This window comes from Arachis hypogaea, chromosome 9 (assembly GCF_003086295.3).
Source record: "Arachis hypogaea cultivar Tifrunner chromosome 9, arahy.Tifrunner.gnm2.J5K5, whole genome shotgun sequence".
NCBI lineage: Eukaryota > Viridiplantae > Streptophyta > Magnoliopsida > Fabales > Fabaceae > Arachis > Arachis hypogaea.
The window spans coordinates 91,003,111-91,019,122 of NC_092044.1; the positions used below are offsets into that span (position 1 = coordinate 91,003,111).

The window sequence follows — 16,012 nt, forward strand, 5'->3', positions numbered from 1 at the left end:
GTCCTATGAATCCATCACCTTTCTTGAATGAAAAATGTTCTTAATTGAAAAAGAGAAGAATTGCATGAATTTTGAATTTTATAACAGTTTAATTATTTTGATGTGGTGGCAATACTTTTGTTTTCTGAGTGTATGCTTAAACAGTGCATATGTCTTTTGAATTTGTGGTTCATGAATGTTGGCTCTTGAAAGAATGATGAAAAAGGAGACATGTTACTGAGGATCTGAAAAATCATAAAAATGATTCTTGAAGCAAGAAAAAGCAGTGAATACCAAAAAAAAATTTCGAAAAAAAAAGAGAGAGAAAGAAAAAAAAGAAAGAAAAAGAAAAGAAATAAGGTTGTGATCCAAGGCAAAAAGAGTGTGCTTAAGAACCTGGACACCTCTAATTAGGGACTCTAGCAAAAGCTGAATCACAATCTGAAAAGGTTCACCCAATTATGTGTCTGTGGCATGTATGTATCCGGTGGTAATACTGGAAGACAGAGTGCTTTGGGCCACGGCCAAGACTCAATAAGTAGCTATGTTCAAGAATCATCATACTTTACTAGGAGAATCAATAACACTATCTGGATTCTAAGTTCCTAAAGAAGCCAATCATTCTGAATTTCAAAGGATAGAGTGAGATGCCAAAACTATTCAGAGGCAAAAAGCTAAAAGCCCCGCTCATCTAATTAATACTGATCTTCATAGATGTTTTTGGAATTCATTGCATATTCTTTTCTTTTTATCTTATTTGATTTTCAGTTGCTTGAGGACAAGCAACAATTTAAGTTTGGTGTTGTGATGAGCGGATAATTTGTACGCTTTTTGGCATTATTTTTAATATGTTTTTAGTATGATCTAGTTAGTTTTTAGTATATTTTTATTAGTTTTTAGTTAAAATTCACTTTTCTGGACTTTACTATGAGTTTGTGTGTTTTTCTGTGATTTCAGGTATTTTCTGGCTGAAATTGAGGGACCTGAGCAAAAATCTGATTCAGAGACCAAAAAGGACTGCAGATACTGTTTGATTCTGACCTCCCTGCACTCGAAGTAGATTTTCTGGAGCAACAGAAGCCCAATTGGCGCGCTCTCAATGGCGTTGAAAAGTAGACATCCTGGGCTTTCCAGCAATATTTGATAGTCCATACTTTGCCCAAGATTTGATGGCCCAAACCGGTGTTCAAAGTCACCCTCAGGAATTCCAGCGTTAAACGCCAGAACTGGCACAAGAATGGGAGTTAAACGCCCAAACTGGCACCAAAGCTGGCGTTTAACTCCAAGAGGAGTCTCTACACAAAAATGCTTCATTGCTCAGCCCAAGCACACACCAAGTGGGCCGGAAGTGGATTTTTATGTCATTTACTCATCTCTGTAAACCTTAGGCTACTAGTTCTCTATAAGTAGGACCTTTTACTATTGTATTTTGAATCTTTTGATCATGTTTTTATGATTGAACCCTCTTTGGGAGGCTGGCCATTCGGCCATGCCTAGACTTTGTTCTTATGTATTTTCAACGGTGGAGTTTCTACACACCATAGATTAAGGTGTGGAGCTCTGCTGTACCTCGAGTATTAATGCAATTACTATTGTTCTTCTATTCAATTCCGCTTGTTCTTGTTCTAAGATATCACTTGTTCCTCAACTTGATGCATGTGATGATCCATGACACTCATCATCATTCTCACCTATGAACGTGTGACTGACAACCACCTCCGTTCTACCTTCGATTGGGTGAATATCTCTTGGACTCCTAGTACACGATGCATGGTTGATCGCCTGACAACCGAGTGCTCGCCTGACAAACGAGCCAGTCATTCCGTGAGATCAGAGTCTTCATGGTATAGGCTAGAACTGATGGCGGCATTCAAGAGAATCCGAAAGGTCTAACCTTGTCTGTGGTATTCTGAGTAGGATTCAATGATTGAATGACTGTGACGTGCTTCAAACTCCTGAGGGCGGGGCGTTAGTGACAGACGCAAAAGAATCACTGGATTCTATTCCGGCTTGATCGAGAACCGACAGATGGATAGCCGTGCCGTGACAGGGTGCGTTGAACATTTCCACTGAGAGGATGGGAGATAGCCACTGACAACGGTGAAACCCTTGCTTAAGCTTGCCATGGAAAGGAGTAAGAAGGATTGGATGAAGACAGTAGGAAAGCAGAGAGACGGAAGGGAAGGCATCTTCATACGCTTATCTGAAATTCCTACCAATGAATTACATAAGTATCTCTATCTTTATCCTTATGTTTTATGCGTTTATCACCATACCCATTTGAGTTTGCCTGACTAAGATTTACAAGGTGACCATAGCTTGCTTCATACCAACAATCTCCGTGGGATCGACCCTTACTCGCGTAAGGTTTATTACTTGGATGACCCAGTGCACTTGCTGGTTAGTTGTGCGAAGTTGTGTTTATGCCATGGTATTGAACACCACGTTTTTGGGGTTCATTACCGGGGATTATGAGAGTTGTGAAAAGTATTGTTCACAATTTCGCGCACCAATGCCTCTGATAGAATTTTCTTATAACAATAGCTATCATGTAAGTATTGGGATGGCTCCATATGAGGCTTTGTATGGAAGAACATGCCAGTCTCCATTATGTTAGTACGAAGCAGGAGAAAAGAGCTTGATAGGACCGGAAATGGTAAGTGAAACCACTGAGAATATAAAGAGAATCCAGAGTCGAATGCTTGAAGCTCAAAGCCGTCATAAGAGTTATGCTGACCGAAGATGGAAGCTTTTAGAATTTGAGGAAGGAGAACATGTTTTCTTGAAGGTTACTCCGACCACTGGAATAGGGAGGTCCATCAAAACCAAGAAGTTAAACCCCCGTTACATTGGGCCGTTTGAAATCCTAAAGAGAATTGGACCAGTGGCGTATAGGATCGCGTTACCACCACATCTTTCGAACCTGCATGACGTGTTCCACGTATCGCAACTTCATAAATAAACTTTTGATCCTTGTCATGTCCTAGAGCCAAAATCAGTCAAAGTGAGAGAAGACCTGACGCTTCCAGTAACTCCAGTTAGGATTGATGATACCAGCATCAAGCGTCTATGCAGAAAGGAAGTTTCTTTGGTGAAAGTAGCTTGGAGTTAGGATGGTAGTGAAGAACATACCTGGGAGCTTGAGTCAGAGATGCAGAAGGACTAGCCACAGCTCTTTTCAGGTAACGCACTCTGAATTTTGAGGACAAAATTCCTAATTAGGTGGGTAAGATGTAAACCCCGCTAAAATCGGTAAATAATTAGTCAATAAATTGAATTTTAAATAGGAATATTTGAAATGTGAAACTAATATCAAAATAGGATAGAGCTCGTCAAAACGAGAATTTTGATATCCGTTTCGAAGAATTTGGCCCAAGATTGGGCCGAATGGGCCGAACCGAGTAGACCGGAACCATATTAGGCCCAAGGCCCAACCCAACTCAGCCCAATTAAGCAAAACAGTACCCTTCTCCCTTGTGACATTCATTTTCACGCTAAAACTCAGCATGAATGGGGAAGGAACTCTCTCACAAACATAAACCTAGGTTGATCTTCAAACAAAGATAACATTTGATCCAGAGCTCCGATTGATGAGCCGTTTGCGGCCACGCGTCGGGCTTGTCAGGCTCTTCAATAATATCCAAACAAAACAGTAAGTAAATCTCGTTTGCCTAGCTCCATTTCTGCTGGTATATGAATTTCGGGTTTAAGGTTTGAGAAACTCAATTCCTTGATGATTTTCATATTTTAGGGGTCCACTAGACTTGATTTATTGTAGGTATTGCCCAAGGATCAGTGGGTAAAGGTGAGAGATCTCAAACCCTAATGGAATTTCTGAATTTAGGCATTTGGGTAATGAGTTATTATGTTGGATGTGTTAATTGTGGTTTAGGTAGTGTGTATGTGAATGTTGATGCTTGTTGGAGGCTTGTTGGTGATCAAACTTGGTTTGGGGCTGTTTTAATTGAGCTTGGAGGGGCTGTATTTTGTGTTGTGAGGCTGCCTTGGGTGAACTAAGTGATCGGCCGAGGTATGGTTTAAGTTTCGCACGTTTAATATTTACGGTGTTGTGAAAACTTAGGTTAGAGGAACCATATGATAAGTTGAATTGTTAATTGCATTTAATGAGTAGTTTGTAATGTTGTTGGAGTAAATTGTTGATAAACATAGATTGGAATTATGAGATATTGAGGTTATTAATTTCATGCTTTTGGACTTGCTTATAATGGGTTGTATTGATGTTGATATTGATGAATTATGGTTGGTGATTGTTAATAAATAGTTGTTATGTCAAGTTGATGGATTAACATGTATAAAGAGTTGATTTATGTTAATGGAATTTAATTGGTATATGTTGATAGAGGGTTGATAAATATATGATGAAAATTGGTATAGGTGAAGAATTAATGTGAACAAAGGAAAGGTTATTGGTGTTTGAGGTAAAAGTGGATAATTTTTTATGATCAAGGTTTGGTGAATTGATTAAAGCTTATATTGGTAATGGTTGTTGATGAATTGAGTTGTTATGGTTTTACAATGCAAGTTTTAAATGGTAAGAAACTTAAATTTGAGAAAAAGAGGTTTTGTTGAAAGTGGACAAAACCAAATTTTGATGAACTTTGGATGTCCATAAAATTCTCCTCAAATTTTGGATTGGGTTGTGGTTTGTTGCAAATAAAAGACGGTTTCAAGAGCTTTTGATCGGTATCAACTTTGTAGAAAACGGAATTTTGTGGAAAAACTTATAGACGTTGCAAGTTTAGTGTTTAAATCTGAGTTCAGGGTGACCAAACCGGTTATGACTGTTTTTAAACCAATTTTTCACTTCTAAACCTCCATTTTCTTCCCTTTTAGGCTTAAGGTATGGTACTAAGACCAGTAGCTAGCTGAAGCTAGGAAAATAAGATAACTTGAGAATGAAGTAAGAGGTAAAATAAGGAGTTTTATAAAGAAGATGAGAATGATAAAGGAAGTTTAATGCCATGGCTTGATAAATGATAACATAATGATTATAAATATGAAATGACTTATGAATGATGGTTGATAAACCACTATTTTATGGTTTATATTGTATTTAATTGAGTGGTTTTATCAAGCTTTTCCACTTATTCATATGATTTGCATGATTTTACAATTCCTTCCTAGTTTAGTTCTATGATTGAAAACATGCTTCTTTGGTCTTAACTTAGCTAATCTTAATCCTCTCCTATTACCATTCGATGCCTTGATCTGTGTGTTAAGTATTTCAGGCTCCATAGGGCAGGAATGGCTTAGAGAATAAAGAGGAAGCGTGAAAAAATGGAAGGAACACAAGGAATTGAGGAGATGACCAGCGAGAAGTCACACGGTCGCATGGCTCACGCGACCGCGTGAAATGGAAGAAATCAGAGTGACGCGATCGCGTGCCTGACGCGACCGCACGGATTGGAAGCTGCATGAATGACGCGAATGCGTGGACGACGTGCACGCGTGATACGAAAAACGCTGAGTGACCCGATCGCGTGGACGACGCGCACGCGTGACGTGCGCGATCTGCAGAATTACAAAAGTCGCTGGCAGAGATTCTGGGCCGCATTTCAACCAAGTTTTCGGCCCAGAAACACAGATTAAAGTCAGGGAACGTGCAGAGACTCAACATGCATTCTTAATTCCTAATTTTAGTCTTAGATGTAGTTTTTAGTGAGAGAGGTTCTCTCCTTTCAGGTTTTAGGATTAGGATTTCTTTTCAACTCAGGATTATTTTATCTTCATCAGGTTCAATAATTTATGTTTCTCTTCTACTTTTATTTACTCTGATATTTTTATTTGTGTTTGATTGATGTTGCCCAATTGGCTGATGATATTGTCCATGTTAGAATTGACATTTTTATTTAATATAATTTGAGGTATTTCAGATTTATATGTTATGGATGCTTTGGCTTTATCCAATTTATTTTTATTCAAGTAGATTTTATTCCCTTTTGGCTTTGGTTGATTAATTGGTAACTCTTGAGTTGTCAAACTCATTGTTGACTAAAAATTGGAATTCTTCAAGGATTAATTCGAGATCCAATAATTCTAACTTTTTCCAAGAAAAGACTAGAATTTGAGGATTCGAATTAATTCATCCACTTAACTTACCTTCATAGTTAGAGGTTAACATAGTGGGAGAAAAATTCAATTCTCATCACAATTGATATAGGATAACTGGGATAGGACTTCTAATTTCTCATACATTGCCAAAAGTTTGCTTTACAGTTATTTATTTTTTTATTTATATGCCATTTAATTTACTCACCATTAATTTACTTGTTCATCATTCTTGAAACCCCAAATTTACAATCTCCATAACCAATAATAAGAATATACCTCCCTGCAATTCCTTGAGAAGATTACCTGGGGTTTGAATACTCGGTTATCAATTTCAAAAGGGTTTGTTACTTATGACAACCAAAACGTTTGTAAGAAAGGTTGATTGCTTGGTTTAGTAACTATACTTACAACGAAAGTTTATTATAACTTTTAAACCATCAATCTTCAGTTCTTCAATGATATCAGAGATATGAGTTCCCTGGGTAAGAACCGTGGCTCGCCACCACGTGTTCCAGGTTGAAACTCGATACTCTGTTGACCCTACGTCGTAAGGGTGACCGGGCACGTATAAATTTCCGGGTATGGATAGCCCCCATTGAGTGATTATATGATGATTGAATGTGAACTCCATGCATAGACTCTTGGGGATGCACAACGGAGGACAGTCTAAGGTTTTCGGACTTGTCGGGTTGGCTGGATAACCGACAGATGGGCCCCATCAGCCATAGGATAGGCATGCATCATATGCATTTGTTTGTTTTGATTGCTATGCATTTTCCTGGGCATGGCTAATTAATATATATCACCTGCTATCTGTTATACTTGCTATTTGTACTATCTGCTCATTACTTGTGCGTGAACTTGTTTGGTTGCTTGTTTCTGTTGCATTATGAATGATGGAGGGATGGAGGAAACGGAGAAATGGTTTGGTGTGAGGTGAAGGTTGAACTTGAGTAAGTTAGGTAGACTTAGAATACTTACCCCTATTTATGGCTTCTGTTTAGGAATTAAGTTGGATAATTGAATATTGGAGTCCTAGGATTGCCTATGGCATTCTCAGGACCGTATTTATTATACGCGTGGCACTTTTACCATACTGAGAACCTCTGGTTCTCATTTCATGTTGTATTGTTGTTTTCAGATGCAGGTCGAGAGGCTCCTCGTTAGGCGTTTGGATCCTGGAAAGCGAAGTAGTCATTGGGTGTATTTTGGTTTTCTGTTTGTATATATGTATATATTTATTTAGCTTACTCTCCAAGTAACTTGTGTATGCGGCTCCTCTTAGAGGTTGAAGGAGAGATAGGAGTTTACCTTAGTATTTTGGTGTGTTTTGGAGATACTTTTGAATGTTTATATGTATATATATATATCCTCTGGCCAGCCTTAGCTTCGCAGGCTGAGTCAGGGGCTAGTTATGATGTTTCTTTGGCTTTTATTTATTCTTCTGCTTATCTTTATCATGTTCATATTAGGTTTCTTAGCACGCAAGTAATGATATTCCTAGAGCGTTGCATTTTTTATTTTGCGATTTTTGTTACCCGTTTTGTTTCAAGGCTCCTAGTATCTTATTTCTTTCAGTATTATATGTATATCTTCATTGTTTAGAGGTTTGTAATACCACACTACCTCTGTTCTATGACTTAAGCATAAAATACTGTGTAGTAGGGTGTTACACCCCACACATAATTATTTTGCCTCTCCGATCTTATAACTCTATCCTAAGAGTTCAAGTATAGGCCTAGTAGCATAGACCTTATTTGTGGGTACCCAACATGACCCGACCCAGTCGGGTAGGGTTGCCAACCTGATCTATTGCAGGTAGGGTTGGACGCAGAGCAGGTATGCCTGCGGAGCGGGTAGGGTGCAGGTTGAGCCTCAACCCTACTAGCCCTACCCCTACACCCATATCTATGTCTTATATGTTTAAAAATGTTATATATGGAAGTTGAACCAAGAATCATCAGCATATGCAAAAAGTTCTTAGCCACTGAACCAAGATTATAAATTTGTAAAATTAACACTTTTATTTCGATAAAACTCATTTCTCATTTAATGAGATATAAATATAACTTTAATAACCTATTTGGCCTTAATCCATTCAAATTACAAACCTTATTTCACAGTCCTCACTCCCTCAACGACTAAGCCCCTCAAATTGAGCTTGAATAGTGTTTATTGACAATACTTTAGTTGATTTCAAGAGGGCAAAGAGTGGAAGGCAAAATGCAACCATTGCAAATATGTTCTTGGAGCCAATACAAGAAATGGGACTACAAATTTAAAGAATTATGTACTCTACTATTGTAAAAGGATCAAATTAGCAAACTCTAGACATTCTACAATTATTGATTCATTGTCTAAACATGCAAGTAGTGGTACAGATACTTTTGTATTTGATCCATCTTATACAAGAAGGTGTATTGCCAAGGCCATTTGTATGCATGAGTATCCTTTATCTTTTGTGAAACATGTTAGAATGAAGGAAGTATATACATCAATGCAACCAACCTTTAAGGTGCCTAGTCGAAACATAATCAAGAAGGACATCTTTTAAATGTAAGAATTGGAAATGCTTAACATGACTAAGTTAATGGATGGAAATGATAGATGAGTAGTAGTTACAATGGACATCTGGACTTCCAACCAAGAAAAAGGAGATATAGTTGTCACGACACACTATATTGATAGTTCATAAATTTTGCAAATGCACGTATTAAGGTAATCTTTTAAATTATACTTCTAGTAATTGATTTGACTTTTAATATTTTTTTACTTGAAATTAATTTTTCTTTTAGACAATAATTAAAATATTTTTTTGAACAATTTTCAGTTTTACTTATGTTCCCGCTCCTCATATGAGTGAAATGCTCTCTAATGCATTAATAAAAGTTTTGTTAGAGTGGAATCTAGATAGAAAATTGTCAACTATTACATTGGATAATTGTTCTACTAATGATGTTATGGTTGATGAGTTATTGGGGCATTTAGATTCAAAAAATATTTGTTGTTAGGGAGTTCTATGTTGCATATGCATTATTGTGCTCATATCTTGAACCTAATTGTGAAAGATGATTTAAATTTGGTTAAGAAAAATGTGGAAAAAATTCATGCTAGTGTGCTGTATTGGACTTCAACCCCTAAAAGACATGATACCTTTGTGAATTGGTGTAGTAAGTCAAATGTTCAATTTACAAAAAAATTAGCTCTTGATTTTTCAACTAGATAGAACTCCACTTATGTAATGTTAGAGACTACATGGTTGTATTGAAATGTGTTTCCTTGATTAAGACAGAAAGATCCTAATTACAAAAGTTTGCCAATCAATAAAGAGTGGAACCTTGCTAAAGAAATTTGTGGTAAATTAAAATTGTTATGATGTGACACAATTATTTTCTAATACTCAGGTTTGAACAGCCAACATTTATTTTAACAAAGTATGTGATATAAATGTTGCTTTGAAAAAATAGTCTGCTTCTCCAAATTCACTGATTAGTAATATGGCATGTGGTATGAAGGTAAAATTTAATGCGTATTGGGAAGAAATTCATGGCATGATGGGTGTTGCTGTCATTTTAGACCCTAGGTATAAGCTTCTTAGGCTTGAGTATAAATTTTCAATGTTATGTCAAAATGAAGATGAGTGCTCAAGTAAAATTGAGAGGATCAAATAGATATGCTATAACTTACTTCATGAGTACCAATAGAATCTGTCTAATTCAAGTAATGCATTTGAGGATTCTACATAAGAGCTATAGATGAATGCAGAGCAAGATGATGATGCTACTTAACAAATCAGACAAAAGAAGAGGAAAAAGAGTTCATTTATGAAGACTGAATTAGATCATTACATAGAGGAAGATGTTCATCCTTTGAGTGCCGACTTTGATATTTTAGTATGGTGAAAAGTGAATGGGGCTAGATTTCTAACCCTTCAAAGAATTGTGATAGATATATTTGTTATTCTTGTGTCTACTGTTGCTTCTGAGTCTTCTTTTAGCACAAGTGGTCGAGTAATTGCTTCTTATCGTGGTAGTCTTCATGAAGATATTGTGGAAGCTCTTATGTGTAATCAAAACTGGTTGTGGACAGCATATCATCAAAGAGGTTATTTATGATTTAACATTTCTATTTGTTTATGGTTATGTTAAATTTATATATAGATTTATTAATAAATAAATTTATTCTCTTTGATTTTTATGTGAAAAACCTATTTATCAAACTGCAAATGACGATGATGATGATGCTGTATCTAAAGTCATAGACTACTGATGGTGTTGTTGTAACAAATGGAATGCTCATGGAAACATAGAATTAAATAATTTTATTTATGTTTGTGTTATTTAATTAGGCATAGACTTTTACGTGTAATTAAATATTTGATTGTTATGTTGTGTATGAGATAATTGTGTTATTTGTAGGATAATTTGTGTTGTTTGAATGTTTGAATTGATTTTTTTTATTTGTACGTTTTTTAGATTACATAATGATGGTGTTTCTTTTTTACTCTACCCGCAGGTTGAGTGCGGATAGGGTTAGGGTTGGATTCAAACCCTACCCTACCCATTGCCACCTTTATTCAAGTTTTATCCTAAACATGCAATAATTGTTAAAATAAACATTTTTTGAATTTAAAAATGATTCTCACTTATATTAATTTATAATTTTTAATTTCAATAAAGTTTAATAATAAAAAAGATCATCAGATAAATAAATATCAATTTATAGAAAAATTTATCTTGCAGTTATCCAAAAATAACAATTTCAACGAATAATTCTTGATTTAGCAGTAGCTATAATCTCCGAAGACTGCCAGAAATCTTCAAAAAAATCAAAGATGAGTTAGAGACAAAGCTCAGCGTGTTAAAAAATGGAGACACACAAAAAGATAAAAAAATCTTAACTAATCACAAAAACCTAAAATCGATTAAATTGAAGAAAAACTTACCATGAACACAATGGTAGTGATGGAACGTTGACCGGAGCTCTAAAGAGGGAAAAAGCCTAGAGAGAAGGTTCTATGGTTGAGAGAGAATACTATAAGAAAAACGTTGAGTATCATCAAAATTACCACTAGAAAAACAAATAAAATTTGATGGTATAGACCTGTCGGTAACTAGTTACTGTTGTATTCCTTCATTTGACGGTAATTACTATCGGATTCTGCAATAGATTACCTGCTTGAAAAATTATTTGATTACTGAAGATTTTTTCCGTGGTAAAATTGGCGCCACACTATACTATTTTCCCACACTATTAACGTCGGATTATTCCCTCGGTATATCCGATGGTAATGTCAATTTTTTTAAGAAATATTGTGATGCAATTTTTTAAAATTTTTCCCTTTTTTATTTTTAATTTTTATTTAAACTTTTTTCACACAATTAGTGGTTATATTATAAATAATAGAAACCAATTATTAAACATCAAATATCAATGTTCAAATAAATTAAAAGTCAAATAAATCAAATACAATGAAACAGTAAAACAAAGCTCTAATCACCAATGATCCTGGTAGTCATCATCGTCGTCGTCATTTCCGTGGCTCTGCTGAGGCAGCAGAGAAGGCGGTAATGTATGTGTCCCACCAGCAATGTCGCTGCCACTAATGCACGCATGAGCCTAGTACACCACCATTTGCTGCACCATCCGTTGACGCTGCTTCAGCTGCTCCCTCCACTTCAGCTTGAGCTCATCCATGTCTGTCACATGTGTGAGGATCTCTTAATACCTCTTTCGAGTCTCGTTTAACTTCTGAGCTTGTTCATGAAGGCTCTGGGTGAGCTCTTGCACTTGCATCCGCAAATCAATGCCTTCTTCGGGATCAACAGGTCGACTGGTGGCAGGGGCGGAAGTGGAGGTGCAGAGATTGCTGGTGAAGAACAACCCTAGCCCGTATACATAGTTCTTGTACGGCACTGAGGCAGTCTCACGCCGAACCGCATTGGGATCGATGACTGAAGTAGCAGAGCCACTAGTGTCCTCCCCACCTTGTTAAGATTGCTGAGTTGCGGCCTGCAGTCTCTGCGTGTAGGACTCCTGTGTAACACACTGATGAACGGATAATTTGTACGCTTTTTGGCATTGTTTTTAGTATGTTTTTAGTATGATCTAGTTAGTTTTTAGTATATTTTTATTAGTTTTTAGTTAAAATTTACTTTTCTGGACTTTACTATGAGTTTGTGTGTTTTTCTGTGATTTCAGGTATTTTCTGGCTGAAATTGAGGGACCTGAGCAAAAATCTGATTCAGAGACTAAAAAGGACTGCAGATGCTATTGGATTCTGACCTCCCTGTACTCGAAGTGGATTTTCTGGAGCTACAGAAGCCCAATTGGCGCGCTCTTAACAGCGTTGGAAAGTAGACATCCTGGGCTTTTCAGCAATATATGATAGTCCATACTTTGCCCAAGATTTGATGGCCCAAACCGGCGTTCAAAGTCACCATCAGAATTCCCAGCGTTAAACGCCGGAACTGGCACAAGGATGGGAGTTAAACGCCCAAACTGGCATAAAAGCTGGCGTTTAACTCCAAGAAGAGTCTCTACACGAAAATGCTTCAATGCTCAGCCCAAGCACACACCAAGTGGACCCGGAAGTGGATTTTTATGTCATTTACTCATCTCTGTAAACCCTAGGCTACTAGTTCTCTATAAGTAGGACCTTTTACTATTGTATCTAGTATCTTGGTAGCTATCTTTATTCTTATGCTATCTTAGATCATTGGGAGGCTGGCCATTCGGCCATGCCTAGACCTTGTTCTTATGTATTTTCAACGGTGGAGTTTCTACACACCATAGATTAAGGTGTGGAGCTCTGCTGTACCTCGAGTATTAATGCAATTACTATTGTTCTTCTATTCAATTCCACTTGTTCTTGTTCTAAGATATCAATTATTCTTCAACTTGATGAATGTGATGATCCGTGACACTCATCATCATTCTCACCTATGAACGTGTGCCTGACAACCACCTCCGTTCTACCTTAGATTGGGTGGATATCTCTTGGATTCTTTAACCAGAATCTTCGTGGTATAAGCTAGAACTGATGGCGGCATTCAAGAGAATCCGGAAGGTTTAAACCTTATCTGTGGTATTCTGAGTAGGATTCAATGATTGAATGACTGTGACGAGCTTCAAACTCCTGAAGGTTGGGCGTTAGTGACAGACGCAAAAGAATCACTGGATTCTATTCCAACCTGATTGAGAACCGACAGATTATTAGCCGTGCCGTGACAGGGTGCGTTGAACATTTTCACTGAGAGGATGGGAGGTAGCCACTGACAACGGTGAAACCCTACATACAGCTTGCCATGGAAAGGAGTAAGAAGGATTGGATGAAGACAGCAGGAAAGCAAAGAGACGGAAGGAACACAGCATCTCCATACGCTTATCTGAAATTCCCACCAATGAATTGCATAAGTATCTCTATCTTTATCTTTATGTTTTATTCATCATTCATAACCATTTGAGTTTTCCTGACTAAGATTTACAAGGTGACCATATCTTGCTTCATACCAACAATCTTTGTGGGATCGACCCTTACTCGCGTAAGGTTTATTACTTGGACGACCCAGTACACTTGCTGGTTAGTTGTGCGAAGTTGTGTTTATGCCATGGTATTGAGCACCAAGTTTTTGGATTCATTACCGGGGATTATTTGAGTTGTGAAAAGTATTGATCACAATTTCGTGCACCAAGTTTTTGGCGCCGTTGCCGGGGATTGTTGAGTTTGGACAACTGACGGTTCGTCTTGTTGCTTAGATTAGGTATTTTTCAGAATTCTTAAGAATGAATTCTAGAGTTTCATGATGATTTGTTGAAGTCTGGCTGGCTGTGAAGCCATGTCTAATTTTATTGGACCGAGGTTTCAACTTATCATCACAAGAGCTTGTTGATTTCTATCAATCTTGCTGTTGGAGCAGTGATCTGCTAAGGCTTGGCTGGCCATTGGCCATGTCTAGTGTTTTGGACCGGAGCTTTCTTTGAAAGCTTGGCTGGCTATGAAGCCATGTCTAATTCCTGGACCAATGTCTTAGACTAACATTGCATGATTCCTGGAATTCTCATCAAGAATTTTGATATCTTTATTTTCTTTTCCACTTAATTTTCGAAAAAACCACAAAAAAAAATTTATTACAAAATCATAAAAACCAAAAATATTTTATGTTTCTTGTTGAGTCTAGTGTCTCATGTTAAGTTTGGTGTCAATTGCATGTTTCTATTCTTCTTGCATTCATTCATGTGTCTTAAGTGATTTTCAAGATGTTCTTGATGATTTCATTACTCTGATCTTTAGATTCTCTTTACTTGAGTGTTTTGTGTTTCTCATATGCATTCTCATTTTGTTGTGTCAATGGTATACAAGCTGCTAAGTTTGGTGTCTTGCATGCATTGTTATTTGATTTTAGTTACATGTTGATTATTAAAAAATCTAAAAATTTTTAATTTGTGTCTTTTCAAGTCAATAATACAGAGAATTGAAGATTCAGAACATATTGTAGAGGAATTATACAGAAAAAGCTGGGCGTTCAAAACGCCCAGTGAAGAAGGGAAAACTGGCGTTTAAACGCCAGCCAGGGTGCCTGGCTGGGCGTTTAACCCCAAAAGGGTAGTAGTTTGGGCGTTAAACGCCAGAATGTGCACCATTCTGGGCGTTTAACGCCAGGATGGCACAAGAGGGAAGATTTTGTTTTTCAAATCAAATTTTTTTTTTTCAAAATCTTTTCAAAATCAAATCTTTTTCAAATCAAATCTTTTCAATCAAATCTTTTTCAAAATCAATTTCTTTCCATTTTCAAAGATGCTTGCTATCAATTAATGATTTGATTCAACATTTCAAGTATGTTGCCTTTTCTGTTGAGAAACGTTTAATGTTTGAATCATATCTTTCCTTGTTAGCCAAGTCATTAATTTTTAAAATCAAATCTTTTTAAAATGTTTTTCAAATCATATCTTTTTAATCACATCTTTTTCAAAATAGTTTTCAATGATATCTTTTTTATTTTCTAATTTCAAAATCTTTTTCAAAAATCACTTAATTTCTTTTCCACTCTTATTTTTGAAAATCAATTAGTATTTTTCAAAATGTTTTTAAAATCTTTTACTTAATTTTCGAAAAATTTCTTCCCCTCTTCTCACATCCTTCTATTTATGGACTAACACTATTCCTTAATGCACAATTCGAACTCCATCTTTCTTGATAAGTTTGAATTCTTCTACTTCTGCCTTCTATTTTTCTTTTCCTCTGACACCTCAAGGAATCTCTATACTGTGACGTAGAGGATTCCATATTTTCTTGTTTCTTCTCTTTCATATGAGCAGAAGCAAAGACAAAAGCATTCTTATTGAGGCTGACCCTAAACCTGAAAGGACCTTGAAGTGAAAGCTAAGAGAAGCTAAGGCACAACTCTCTGTAGAGGACCTAACAGAAATCTTCAAAGAAGAAGAAAACATGGCAGCCGAAAACAACAACAATGCCAACAATGCAAGGAAGGTGCTGGGTGACTTTACTGCACCTACTCCCGACTTCTATGGAAGAAGTATCTCTATCCCTGCCATTGGAGCAAACAACTTTGAGCTTAAGCCTCAATTAGTTTCTCTAATGCAACATAATTGCAAGTTCCATGGACTTCCATTGGAAGATCCTCATCAGTTTTTAGCTGAATTCTTGCAAATCTGTGACACTGTCAAGACTAATGGGGTTGACCCTGAGGTATATAGACTTATGCTATTCCCTTTTGCTGTAAGAGACAGAGCTAGAATATGGTTGGACTCACAACCTAAAGAAAGCCTAAACTCTTGGGAAAAGCTAGTCAATGCCTTCTTGGCAAAGTTCTTTCCACCTCAAAAATTGAGTAAGCTTAGAGTGGAAGTCCAAACCTTCAGACAGAAGGAAGGAGAATCCCTCTATGAAGCTTGGGAAAGATACAAACAATTAATCAGAAAGTGTCCCTCTGATATGCTT

The 16,012-nt window shown here is 36.8% G+C and overlaps 1 non-coding gene across 1 annotated transcript; it reads right to left on the reverse strand.

The window, feature by feature from the left end:
• Positions 1-15,904: 15,904 nt before the first annotated feature.
• LOC112713354 (small nucleolar RNA R71) lies at positions 15,905-16,012 on the reverse strand. Its single transcript, XR_003158328.1, has one exon. It is a non-coding gene; the product is annotated as a small nucleolar RNA R71 (small nucleolar RNA).